We start from the raw sequence: 13,132 nt of genomic DNA, 5'->3' as shown, positions 1-13,132 counted from the left end.
AGCACATAGGTTCATACTAGGCTATCTGCCCTAGGGCATTTATAAGCCTAGCCAGAGTGTGTTTGGCTTTCGCCACCCATTTTAAATTAATTTTGCTATGCCCATTTTTGAGGTTAGTATACTGTGACTCTGTCTAACACTGACACAGAAGTGATACCAGAGGTAAACCTACGATCCCCCATCCACTCATCAAGATTCCTCTTGAAGAGAGTCAATGAGGGACTCTGCCTAACCTGGACTGGGATTTTATTCCAGAGTGAAGGGAGCCTCTGGGTTATGAATCTGTCCCTCCAGCATGTCCTATTTATTTCAGTGCTGAGGTTCAAGTCTCGAGCGTAGCTCGATGGGATTTGGATTTTCTGAGGTGCAGCATGTCCATTAATTCCGGGTTGGACATGGCTTTATACGTCAGGCACAGATCGCCTCTGAGCAGGCGGTATGCCACTGAGTACAGCTGGAGTTTCTTTAACCGGGCAGCATATGGCATCTGTTTGAGCCCTTTGATCCTCTTGGTGAGGTACTTTTGGGGTCTTTCCAGTTGCTGCAGGTGTCTGGTAAGGTACATCCCAAAAGGGGCATTGTACTCAATTATGGGCCTGATGAGGGATGAGTAAAGAGGCACGATGACCTCCCCTGATCTACGAGGAATATGACAAGACAGAGCATCAGCAATGGCAACTTGCTCTATTACCATGCAGAAGGGATTCTGCAAGAATACCAGCAGAAAGACGTCTTCAGAAAAGACATCATGTGGCAAACAACACAAGTACATGCACGTCGTACATATAGAGATAAAAGACAAGCTTATACTCAAATGGGCAAGTAATCTTAGAGAACACTTGGTTATGTGCTGCTTGAATACTGTTAAACAAGCACCACTTTCAAAAATAAAGCCAATTTTGGAAAGTACTCAAATATAATTGGAACTGTAAACAAAATATTTTGGAGGTATAAGCTCTTTAATAAATTATATAATTAAAACAAATTATGATATTTTAAATAGTTTCAAAATTACTATATCAAATCTGTCCACTTCTGAACACAAACCATATTATACTGTACAATACTACTACCCGAAGTATTATACATCTCTCTCTCTGTCGTTACCTCCAAAAAAGGTTAAAGATAAGGGACAGTGATAAAATTCAACTATTTTCTTTCGCCTCACAATAGATTAAGAACAGTATTGAAGAATCACACAAGATTCTCAGAAACTGGAGTATTAGATTATGTTTTAGATTCTATTTTTAAAATAATAACCAAGGTGACTAATACAACATCCCATGCAAATTAAAAAGATATATTTTTACATATAATGGTAGGCATATTTAAAATTGTATATCAACAACAAATTACTCTGCTTTCAGCCAATTATTTTCTGATGTCTATACATTTGTCAACAGGCTTAAACTGTATAAATGACATAGTACAGCAGTTACAACTTTTTATAAACATTATAAACATTCAAACTATTTTTCATTTTTATGGAAGTAGTACGTAAATGTGGACTTGCAACAAGGATTTAAAGGTAAACTGGCAATACATACAGAAAGCGAACTATTGAAGAAAACTTTATTGCAATACTCAATCCTTTGCTTCTTAGTTTATGTAATATAAATAATTAACACTCAAGTTATTTTTTTCTTCTTTTGATTGATTTATTTCACCTCTTTTTTTAGTAAATTAAGACACAAGCATCACTAGTGGAAATATTTGAATTAATTCTAATTTTGAGAAGTACTCACCTCTTTTTTTAGTAAATTAAGACACATAAGCATCACTAGTGGAAATATTTTAATTAATTCTAATTTTGAGAAGTATTTGAATATGTACTCATAAGCAACATATCTATTTGTACAGCATACTATTTCAGATCTCTCTTTCTTGCAATATTTTCTTAAATTTCAAATTATGTACCATTCATCTACAACTGTAACACTGAAAATGTGGTGGTGGTGGTGATGTGTGTGTGTATCACAAATCTATTTAATGTTGTTGGACTTGAGCAAATTATATTCTGAAGTTACAGTGTTTGTACAGTAGTAGTAGTAGTAGTAGTAGGTGTGCAGTTAACGGACATGCACATTTTCAGTTTCTCTTGGCAATGCCTAATTGTGGTTTTGAACTAACTTAGACAGCAGCTTTCTGTACGTGCAATGGCAATTTATTTCAACTACTAGACACTGACCTGCAAGCCTATTAAGTTTCTTGTTATGAAAATCTATTTTAAAGAGCCCAAACACCACATGCTAGTCTTGAATGCACATCGTGTAATGTGGAGGAGCAGTGACTGGACTGTCACACATCCCAGTGAATACAGTTTCCCACTTCAGATTTTTAGATAAGATCAGTGCTGCTATGCTCTACCTACTCTTTCACTGCAGCTATACACCTGCACTTGATGCTTGTCTTTATATGATTATAAATGTATAGAGGGAGGGGAGTGGCAGCAGAAACAAATTTTCCTTTGATGCTGACAAAAGGGTATATGAATTACCACCTATGTGGGTGTACACCCAAATGTGTTTTGTACATTCATACCAGTCAGACAGGGTTAATGTACCAACTCCAACTGGATGGTCACTGTGCCTTTGGGCTACAGGTGACAATAAGTGGAAATACGCAGTTGCTTATAGTGCTGTCCACTTCTCACTGTTCTGTGCTGGGGGAGTAGAGTCTGCCACTGTTTTGTACACCAAATCATATTCACCATATTCACACTACCTAAACAAGTCAGGGTGCCTCTGAGCTACTGGTGGTAACAAGCACAAACACCTTATTAGCCAAACTGTGCAATTTTGACCATTAGAGATAGCTGGAAAGAGACATGTCAGAACTCTCCATGCATTTCACAAATATATACAGGACTCTGGTCCTGAGCAGAATCCTTCTTTCTCCAAAAAACATGTTTGGGTACAAAGAAAACAAAAAAATGGCTTCATCAGTTAGTTAAATAGCTGGTGTCATCTTTGGGGATCCAGTATGTGTCAACATCAAAAGAGATGCTAGACAATCCTGTTCTGCCAAGGATAGTCTGCATTACTATTTCCAGGGGTTCTACACACTGGCTGAAGTCTTTGTTGCTCCCACAGTACCTTTTTTAGGCAGGGCCCAGATGATGGGCATCCCAACATAACATATCAAATCCAAAACATGTCACATTAAGGTAGCTCTGCTTAGTGCCAAAATTCAACAAAATCCCCTACCTTGAGGCTCTCCTGCATTTAGAGCATATCTATGCATGTGCAATTACTCAACGTTGGTGTAAACTGTACAGAAAGCACTCCCTCCATACTGGAGTATTGTGTCTTCCATGTTTTCAGATCTGATGGTAACCGTGATGGCATCTCCATATTCGCTGGGGTCCATATGAGCACTTGCATCTCAAATGTATGACTCACCCAAAATTTCTTAGGTTTTATAAACAAAAGCTCCCTGAAGCAGACTCTTAAAACCACTAGCAAGCATAGCATTCGATTGGCCTGGTCCTTATGAATACAGCTTCTTTATATACTATTCCCTTGGTAACTTCTTCTCCAGTTAAGTCACATCATAAACTAGGAACCTTCACTATTAGAACCTCTAAACCTGACAATACCAATATGTTAGAATGGAAGGATTTCAAAACATACAAATCTCATTAAAGTCTATGATAATGTTTCAAGATTCACTTACTCCAGCATTACCCCAGCTATTGCTAGGAAGCGACACAAGAGAGCATGATGCCCACTTAAATAAAGGTACAAGACTGACAATACCTATTCAGATGTAAATATATGGGGAAGTTTAAAAGCAAATCACTGTGGCGGTCCACTAACATAAATCTTTAAAATGAAAGAAACAAATCCTTAAAGTATACAGTGGATTTATGGGCTTTCAAATGCAGGATAAACATTAGAAAACTGACAAAACATTAAAAAAAACTATTAGGACTACTAAGGCATTCCTACAAATCTTTCACAAGTTACAATAGGAAATTAGGACATAGCACACAACATTGCTCAGAACTTATTCAAGATGGCACCATCTACTCTGACCCAACAGACACTGCCAACACACAAGCTAAAAAATTCAGAGCCAAACTCACCATGGAAATAACTACTCAAACTCCACTTATCTCTAAAGCCATAACACCAATCCAATCATCACTAAAGATCATGAACTAAAGGTGCTTTCAAAATACCAAAATCCTTCCTCCATGGAACCTGACAATATACCTGGCTGTTCAAGAAACAGTACCAAGTGAGCCCTGGTGGAGTTACTTAAAACTATTTAATCAAGAGTTTAGCTACTGACTGTCTCTGCCATTCGGTGCACAGCAGTGTTGACGCCATTCCATAAGGGTGGCCCCACCACTGACCACGGGAATTACAAGCCCATCAGTTGGACGAATCTCATATAAAAGTCAAAGCATTATTGTCCCGAGTAACTATGGTATTAAAAATCTCACCAGGCTAGACCCACCAAAGTCTGGCTTTATCAAGGGTAGATGCTGTTCAATGAATCTGGTGGACTTCTTTGAAAGAATAACACAAACTGCTGACAGCAGCTATACCTTTCATGCAGCACCTTTGAGACTTCACTGCACTCTAGAATAGTTTAAGGTAAATACATTAAAAGTGCATACATGTCTGGCAAGACAGATAGCAAGTTTGCTAAGGGACAGAGCTCATAGTGCGGGTAGCAGGGTCCTCAAAGAATATGAAGGCAACCCATTGCTGTTCCACAGGGGAACCCTTTGATTTTGAAATGACGTTTCAGACCAGCAGAACATAAACCAAGAAACCTGGATAACAAAGTCTGCATTTGGCTGCAAACTGGGAGTCACTGTCAAGTCATCCTCTAATACCAAAACTCTTACAAGTCTAAGTTTTTGTTGCAAACAGTCAGTGTGTTAACAATAACATTGAATTACATGTTAAAAGTGTAGTACTATCGCATTTCGTAAATCATTCTTCTCCCAAGCAAGACAAGTGCCACCTCCAAAGTGAGCACACAGTCGCAGTCTTGGCACTGGACGTGTGAGCACACAGTCGCAGTCTTGGCACTGGACGTGTGAGCACACAGTCGCAGTCTTGGCACTGGACGTGTGAGCACACAGTCGCAGTCTTGGCACTGGACGTGTGAGCACACAGTCGCAGTCTTGGCACTGGACGTGTGAGCACACAGTCGCAGTCTTGGCACTGGACGTGTGAGCACACAGTCGCAGTCTTGGCACTGGACGTGTGAGCACACAGTCGCAGTCTTGGCACTGGAATTGAGTACACGGTTAGTCTTGGTAGTTGAGTTGATACTCATAACTACAGTAGTCAGTGCCATTCCAACCACTGGAATAGCGTCCCTTTGCAAATTAAGCAATCTTCCTTCACACAGGATCTTGATGTTTGGATTGGTACTAAAAAATTCATCCCCGCCTTTACTTGCTTGGTCCTCCTAATGAGAGGATTTTCAATCAGGGGGTGGGCACTGGCAAGGCACAACTGCCTTGTACTTACTATGATGGTATGACCAAGAAGATCAACTATGGTAGTAAAGTGACAATGCAGCAGGAAGCAAATAGCAATACCTATCTGAAACATGATTTTTACTTTACTATATGGCTCCTCAGTACTGCTTAACCTTCGACCTTAAATATACTAGTAACCTTTCCAATTTTAAGACCAATCTAAAAAATATTTATCTGACGCCAGGAACTGTACATGCACAACCCTGAAAACAGATGCATGACCACCTACTCTCTACAACTATGCCTTTCTCATTCTAAATTCACCAGTACCTCCACATCTTAGCTGGCAGTAATGTCCCAACATCAAAAGTTCTTACTTTAAAGATACCATACGACTAATGTATGCTCTCTCTCTTCAGCAGACACTTACTATTTATTTTCCTCTCGTGTCCTTCCATAACATTCTCATCTTTTTAACAACAATTCTCTCTCTCTCTCTCTCTCTATGTTCTTAATTTTCCCTCCTACTTATTATTCCTCCTCATCCCATTCTATTCCTATTTTGGCAGCAGAATACTCTATTTCTCACCTCCATATACTATTAGAAATATGGTCAATATTTTAAATAACTATATATTATAGTTTACTTGACACAAGCTATCCACTTCTGCAAAGTATCGTGCTACTGTTGCAGTACACATTCTTTCTTATACACATATATATTTCTTATATTCATATATACATTCTTGACTGCAATTTATCCTAGTAATATTCTGTAAATTTATTTCAAACCATTTGTGTTTTACCTGTTGTGGATTTTCACCCCTTACATACAATTACTTAACAGCTACTATAAAATGTGTGTGTGTGTGTGTGTGTGTGTGTGTGTGTGTGTGTGTGTGTGTGTGTGTGTGTGTGTTGTAGTGGTGCCTCTCTCAAAAATTCACTGTAAAATATGTGATCCTATTCTCCCTCAACCCTTTCTCTTTCCTATAATGCTTTGTATAACTCATGCCAGACATAAGGAAGTAACTGTGACTTCCCATGCCACTGACATATAATAGGATTTGGGAGGGTCACTGTTATTTTCTTCACCTTCTGAAAAAGGACTGCTTCTTTTCTGTCTTATCACCCTAATTTATGACTGGCTCAGAGCTGTGAAATGTCTGCAGTGCTAAAAAGGACCACTCACCTCCATAACATTGATATGCAGGTTGGTCTTGTGTGATGTCCACATGCCTTGGACTGCCCAACTCAGGAAATGCCCCCCCCGGGAGACATCCGTTGTCAACATGCCATTTCGGGGAGGAAGAACAAAGGGGCATCCTTGAAGAACTTCCAAGGAGTGAAGACTTCAGAGGAGAGAAGCTTTGCCCACTTATGACAGTTTGATTGGATAGCTGAGGGGGTGCTGATGTAGTGACCACTGGACTGTTATGGTCAGTTGCAGAATTCTCATGTGTAGATGTGCTGGTGGTAACAGAGCTATGGTGGCAGCCATGGAGCCCAAGGCACAGAGTACTAGTTTTGCTGGAGGAACTGGGATTGCCAAAATCTGTCCATGTAGTCTTGGGTTCAAAATCCTGCCTGGAGTAAGGAAGACTAATGTCTTGGTCGTATTCAAATGAGCCCCTATGAACTGGCTGTAGCTGAGACCTTTGTATATTGATTTGTTATGTTCAAGGTAAGGGCCAATTGTAACAGACAGTCTCTGGCTCAGAGAAGTAGATACCTAGTTGCAGTGGTTAGGAGCCAGTTGTCTAGGTATAGAAATACATCAAATCCTTGCAGTCTGAGATGAGCTGCAACCACCACCATGCATTTGGTGAACACCCTGGGGGCTGTGGTGAGACCAAAGGGAAGCACTCTGAAATGAAAATGACTGGCTCCTAACCTGAAGCATAGACTGTCATCCCTTTTGGTAAAAACTCTGTACCCATGAACTACCACATAGACGGCAGTCTACTCAACACCAAATGTGTGTTATGAGACCTTGGGACCCAGGTGGATAGCAGTCTCTCCTTTGAAAATCACATCACCACAGTAGTCAGGAAATCCTTCTACGTGACACACATCACAAAAGGGTTCTCATCTAGGAAAAAAAAAAAGAGGTTATTGTTCCCCTCTACTCGACACTCATTAGACCCATTATAGAGTAAAACCCCCCTTTTGGAATGTACCTCACAAGACATCTGCAGCAGCTGGAAAGGCCACAGAAGTACCTCACAAAGAGGATTACTGGCCTCAAACAGATGCCCTACACTTACCATCTCAAAAAACTCCAGCTTTTCTCCGTAGCATATCGCTTACTCCGAGGTGATCTCTGCATAACATATAAAGCTATGTCAAACCCAGAGCTGCTGGACATGCTACACCTAAAGAAATCCCAATCCCTCCGAACTACACGCTCTAGGGACCTAAACCTTGTCACCACAATCAACAGGACATGCTGGAGGGATAGAGTCCTGTCTCAGAGACTTCCCATACTCTGGAACAAGCTACCCATCTATGTCAAGCAAAGTTCCTCATTAGCACTCTTCAAGAAAAATCTTGACGAGTGGATGGGAAATAGGAAATACACCCCGGGGCTCACTTCTGTGGCTCTGCTCGACAGGGGCACAGGAAAATAACTTTCTTGGGTGGCGTAAGCTAGGGAACCTTGTCGGCTAGGCTTACTTAGGCCCTTGGGCCAATAGCGTAGTACTTACCTATGAACCTATACGATGGGCAGGCACTCCAGAAGGTGGTAGTGTGCATACTTCAAGTCTGAGCACATCCATGCGTCCATTTTCAAAAGAGATAAAAAGAACAGGACCATGACCATCCTGAACTTTGTGTTTTTTTACTGACTTGTTGGGAGATGTCAGATCCAAGATGGGTCTTAGATCCCCTGTATTTTTTAGTACTAAAAATAATCTTGAGTAAATGCCTGCTCTGTTGGACCTGGTGGGACCTTCTGGATGACTCTTCTTTAGAGCAGCTTTGATATCTCCAACTCCACTGCCTCTCGCTGATTGGGTGTAACATCCGGGACAGAACTTTTTGGTTTGGGGAGTTTTGAAAAGGGAATGGAGTATCCTCTAGATACAATCCTCTGCACCCACCAATAGTTTGTGATGGCTAACCAGGCTTCTGGGTACAAGGAAAAGCACCCCCTGACTGCCTCCAGAGAAGGACAGCCTGGCAAACCTTTCAGGAGTGCTGAAAGGGCCTGTCCAAGAAGGAATCCCGAGACCCTTGATTTTGCAGACTCCCCTCCCCCCCAACCCCCTCTGCCGTGTGGGCAGTGTCTACCATTGTAAACCATTTCCCCCTCTGCCTCTGGGGGAATATTCTCTCCGAGCCCTCTGAAAAGGACCCTGAGATTTCTTGAAACACAGTCCCCTTAGCTGATTCCTGGAAAAGGATCTTGGCGGGGGGGGGGGTTTGAAAAACGGATTCCGATGGTAGGGTCTTTCCATTTTTCTCACTATGAGATAGCATGTCTCCAACAATAAAGACATTCCATCAAAAGGGGCACTGACAAAATTAGCCTTGAAAGGTTCTGTGAAGTCACACAGCTGCATCCAGGCATGATGCCTAATGGCACTGCCGGAAATGGCTGCCCTAGCGGTACCTTACACAACATGGGAGATTAACCTCATGGACGCATTGGAAGTTGACTGCAGAGTGGCCAATCTGGTGAAGGATTTCCTCTAATCAGACATGGACTCTGGGCCAAAGCAAAGAATTCAATGATCAAATCCCTCTGTAGCCTAGTAAAATGGGAAAGGTAGTTAAAGGCTTGTAAAGTGAATGTAGACAAGGCAAACTCTTTTGCCAAATCTGTCCATGGCCCTAGACTCCCTGTTAAAGGGGGTTGGAGCTTTCTTGGGCCAGCTCCTCCTTGGTGGCTGCCACAACAACCATGGCAACTACCAGGATTCCTTTAGTCCAATGGGCTCGATCAGGGGGAGCACTAAGGATTTTGTCTGCATGCTTGGGGATAGGTTCTACAGTGTCTGGATCCTTCCATGCCCAGCTTGATACCAAGTTGATGATTGCATCAATTGGGGGGGGGGGTGCCCAAGATGTAGATGGACCAGACCCAAAAGCCTCCAAAAACACAGTTTCCTCTGGGGTAGAGTTTTGGGAAGACCATCCACCTCTTTGGTGCCGGATTTCCAAGATGTCTCCGAAGGAGACATCCTCAGGTGGAGATCTGGGAGACCATTCCCCTTCCTCGAAATCGGTGTCTTCTGTGACTGATTCCTCTGGGGAATCCAGGTGCCTCCTTTTGCACCTTCTCTTCTGGGGAAACTCCTCTGTGGGATGTTCCAGGGAGACGTCAGAAAAGACATGGGGTTACAAAGACAGAAGTACTTGTAGGATTTTCTGGGCCGGCTGTCCAGAGGGGAGCAGTGGTGAGGGCTCAGAAACAAAGTCTCCAAGGGAGTGAGAACTGGATCTGAAAAAATGGGAAATGAGGATCTCCTATGCATGGAGAGGGCCCCCTCCACCACCTCAAAAGCAGAATGGGCCAGAGACTGTCTTCCCAGAGCCAAAACTACTGGGACAGAGGATCCCTGAGCCCCCCCTCCCAGCCCTCCACTCCAAGAGGGAAGCTGGGCAGAGCTGCTGAATGCCAATGTTCCTACAGGAAGCAACAGCTCTGAAAACTCTGGAGTCTAGGTCAACTCTCAGAGCAGACATTGAGGCTTCAGCTCTGAGAGTCGCTCTATCCTGACACAGTTAGGACCAAACAAGTCAGGAAAGGTGCTGGGGTCGAAGTGAGATCCACTATCGGCTCAGTCACCTCGGCTCTTGGGACATTCTGATCAGAGGGCTCCAAATCAGCAGGCTGAATAGGAGGAAGACCTAAAGGTCTAAAGGGTGACCGTCTACCCACAGTCCCGGTAGGGGCTGGGGCTGTTAAGACCCCCATCTGGGTCTGCGTCTGAAGGAAATGCCTTCATCAATCTGTCCCTCCACGGATTCTGAAACGCTGTGGGAAGACCTGAGAGAAGATGCTGTGGAAGGTGGCCTGGATGAAATCCTTAGAGCTCTCTCTTTACGGGGAGACCCTGAAGTAAGAAGAGGAAGCTCTGAAGGCAAAGAAGCTCAGGGCAGAGGAGAGGATTGGGGCAGACTTACATGGATCTGATCCCTTAGGAGCCTTGGCTGGAGGCTTGTGTAAAGAAAATTAAGCAGATTTCCCTGGGGAATGTTTTCTGCATTACCTGTCTTCTGTTTTTTGGAAGGGGGTTGAGACCCTGAAGAAGAACCTGCAGACGAGAAGGAAGGAAATAAAAAGGCCTTCAAAATGAGTTTATTTCTCCTGTCAGCCAGTGCTCTCTGATGAAACCCCTTGCAAATGGAGCAGGAGGCTTTGAGATGAGCAGGGCCCAGACAATATACGCACTTCCTGTGGGCATCAGATAAGAGAATCTTGTGCCCACAGGAAGTACACTTTTTGAAACCTAAAGGTTTCTCAGACATCTTACAATACTAGCGAGGAAGAACAAAAAAAAGAAAAGGGTGAAAAAGGGAAAGAACAATCCCCGCCAAGAAATGCTCCAGCAGACACAAAACTACGATATATATTTTTTTAGTTACAGGTAGAAACACAGAACTACACCAAAAGTAAATCCATTTAGCTGAATACTGAAAAAAACGTCTCTCAAGGAGCTCAAGACAGCAGACCTCAATGCCTCTCCTAAGAGTGGCAAACAAGATCTGAGGTAACTTGGGGGGGGGGGGGAGGCATTACGGGTAGGGGAGGAGCTGTCTGTTAAAATTGTTTTGTATTTGGGCTTTTTATTACTACATACCTTTTCATATTTCCGATATAAAATAGTTCCTCTACCTAATGATTCAAAAACTTATAGCATATACAATTGTTGGAGGAAGTATTTTACATCCAAAATATAAGTTATGTAATTATTCAATATCTACCATTACACACACATTTAGAAACACACATGAACACATACATAAAAATACATGCACGCAAGCACACACACAGAGCCAGGAATTACAGCCACTTTGAGGGGAAATAAGGGTCTCACTGTGAGCAAATTAATGAAAAAAAATAATCATAGAATGCAATACATTTACAACCCCCCCATGCTACCCCCGATTCTGCTGCACAGCATTGCTGTGCCTTTTGTAGAATGGTTGACTTATCTGGTAAATCACTGGGGATTAAAGTTGGTCAATAATGCCAGACATTAAAGTAACACGTGTTGATGGATTGCCTGTTTCAGTTGGAAGATGTTAATATGTGCTGTCTCTATCACTTGTGCGCACGCACACACACACACACACACACACACACACACACACACACTTTTTTCTATTAATTTTTCATGCACTGAACAGTAAAGTCCTGTTTAGCAAGTGTAAAAATGGTAGTCATTTCCCTCCCAAGCTTCACAGCAGCTTAATATGATGTTGTGAAGCAGCAGCCTTTTTTTGGAGAACCTTCATTCTCCATCAGGGTGAAGTGCAGGCTGCCCATTCTCTATCATTTAAAGCAAACAGTGTCATTGTATACAAATAGTTCTCACTCACTTTCTCCAAAATCACCTAGTCCATGATCTAGCCATTGCACACAACAGCATTTAACTTAACATTTTTATAGAATAATAACAATCACATATTATAGTGCAAACCCATTTAAGTTTTGGACTACATAGGTCTCGCACCCTAAACACACAGTTACACACTCAGGGATTCAGAAAGAACCTCATCACTTCAGTTAAGAGTGATGATAAAAAGGCCCTCTACCACGATGAAGTATTCTGTAATTCACAGACATACTAGCTGCAATGAGTAAAGACCTCTATATCATCTAACCGGCATGTCCTTAAATCTCTGTTTACTATCGCAAGTGCGTATCAGCACTCTTCTACTATAAGAGGCTGATGCATCAGTGTTAAGCACAGGTACCGCCTCCCCCATTTACTCGTCAGCACACAATACACACACCGCATACCCCATACTTGTCCCTATTATGATAATATCCCTGCTGTCTCCTTTTTCCTGCTCTTGTAAATCATGGATGATCAAAGCTAGTCACGAATGCCAGTGTTTCACACTTCATACCCTTCAGTAAATCCAGAGTAGAGCAAAAGCTGTTATACTAGAGACTTTCTAAATTTGTAGAAGGAATAGTTAAAAACCTTCTTGATTTCTTGCACTACAAGGTTGACAGATTTGCCTAATGTTCCCTGTCCCTTAAGACTTATGAGGGAGGACACTGAACATCAGGCCTTTCTGCCAACCTCGTAGTGCAAGATTTCAAGATAACAAAATCAAGAAGGATTTTAATTATTCTTCGTACAATAACTTCCGAGATCCTCATTACATAACTGAAAAAGCTTGCTGCACTAACATCTCAGTTAGTTCAGCAGGTTAATGCAGAGGTTCCTTACTTTGCACTTTATTTTCTAAAAGTTTTAATTCATTTTACATTCTACCCTTGATGTCTAGCAGTGGCACAGAGGACTAATATCCTGTGTGGGAGGCAGAAGGGCACAGATTAGCATCCCTTTTAGTGCCTTTAAGGAACACTACTTAAGAGTCTCTCTGGTGTCTAGTGGACACATACCATGTTTGCTCTGGTATCTAATGGTTCCCCAATCCCATTATGTTTAAGTGCCGTTAAGAGAGCCAGAATACTGGTGGATTTTTTTTTTTAAATGG

The 13,132-nt window shown here is 42.1% G+C and overlaps 1 protein-coding gene across 1 annotated transcript in view; it reads right to left on the bottom strand.

The window, feature by feature from the left end:
• The window catches only part of COPS6 (COP9 signalosome subunit 6), an 839,183-nt gene that overhangs the window by 758,738 nt on the left and 67,313 nt on the right, over window positions 1-13,132 (bottom strand). The window lies entirely within an intron of this gene.

The sequence above is a fragment of the Protopterus annectens genome, chromosome 7.part0 (genome assembly GCF_019279795.1).
Source record: "Protopterus annectens isolate FY-2018-M chromosome 7.part0, PAN1.0, whole genome shotgun sequence".
Lineage (NCBI taxonomy): Eukaryota > Metazoa > Chordata > Ceratodontiformes > Protopteridae > Protopterus > Protopterus annectens.
This window is presented reverse-complemented; position numbering and strand designations above follow the sequence as displayed.